Genomic DNA, 1,384 nt, shown 5'->3' with positions numbered 1-1,384 from the left:
CTTCTCCTACTCCAACAAGGAAAGGAGGAGTCCTACTCCCGGTGGGAGTAGGACTCCCCCCTATGGCGCGCCTCTCCTCTTGGCCGGCTTCCTCCCCCTTGCTCCTTTATATACGGGGGCAGGGGGCACCCCAGAGACACAACAATTGATCCTTGAGATCTCTTAGCCGTGTGCGGTGCCCCCCTCCACCATATTACACCTCGATAATACCGTTGCGGAGCTTAGGCGAAGCCCTGCGTCGGTGGAACATCATCATCGTCACCACGCCGTCGTGCTGACGAAACTCTCCCTCAACACTCAGCTGGATCGGAGTTCGAGGGACGTCATCGAGCTGAACGTGTGTAGAACTCGGAGGTGCCGTGCGTTCGGTACTTGATCGGTCGGATCGTGAAGACGTACGACTACATCAACCGCGTTGTGTTAACGCTTCCGCTATCGGTCTACGAGGGTACGTGGACAACACTCTCCCCTCTCGTTGCTATGCATCACCATGATGTTGCGTGTGCGTAGGAAATTTTTTGAAATTAGTACGTTCCCCAACAGTGGTATCAGAGCCTGGTTTTATGCGTTGATGCTATGCACGAGTAGAACACAAGTGCGTTGTGGGCGATATAAGTCATACTGCTTACCAGCATGTCATACTTTGGTTCAGCGGTATTGTGAGATGAAGCGGCCCGGACCGACATTACGCGTACGCTTACGCGAGACTGGTTTCACCGTTCGGAGCACTCGTTGCTTAAAGGTGACTGGCGGGTGTCTGTCTCTCTCACTTTAGTTGAACCGAGTGTGGCTACGCCCGGTCCTTGCGAAGGTTAAAACAGCACCAACTTGACAAACTATCGTTGTGGTTTTGATGCGTAGGTAAAAACGGTTCTTGCTAAGCCCGTAGCAGCCACGTAAAACTTGCAACAACCAAGTAGAGGACGTCTAACTTGTTTTTGCAGGGCATGTCGTGATGTGATATGGTCAAGACATGATGTGATATAATTTGTTGTATGAGATGATCATGTTTTGTAACTGAGTTATCGGCAACTGGCAGGAGCCATATGGTTGTCGTTTTATTGTATGCAATGCAATCGCCATGTAATGCTTTAATTTATCACTAAGCGGTAGCGATAGTCGTAGAAGCATAAGATTGACGAGACGACAACGATGCTACGATGGAGATCAAGGTGTAGCGCCGGTAACGATGGTGATCATGACGGTGCTTCGGAGATGGAGATCACGAACACGGTGCTTCGGAGATGGAGATCACAAGCACAAGATGATGATGGCCATATCATATCACTTATATTGATTGCATGTGATGTTAATCCTTTATGCATCTTATCTTGCTTTGTTTGACGGTAGCATTATAAGATGATCCTTCACTAAATTATCAAAG

The sequence above is a fragment of the Aegilops tauschii genome, chromosome 7 (assembly GCF_002575655.3).
Source record: "Aegilops tauschii subsp. strangulata cultivar AL8/78 chromosome 7, Aet v6.0, whole genome shotgun sequence".
Classification (NCBI taxonomy): domain Eukaryota; kingdom Viridiplantae; phylum Streptophyta; class Magnoliopsida; order Poales; family Poaceae; genus Aegilops; species Aegilops tauschii.
This window is presented reverse-complemented; position numbering follows the sequence as displayed.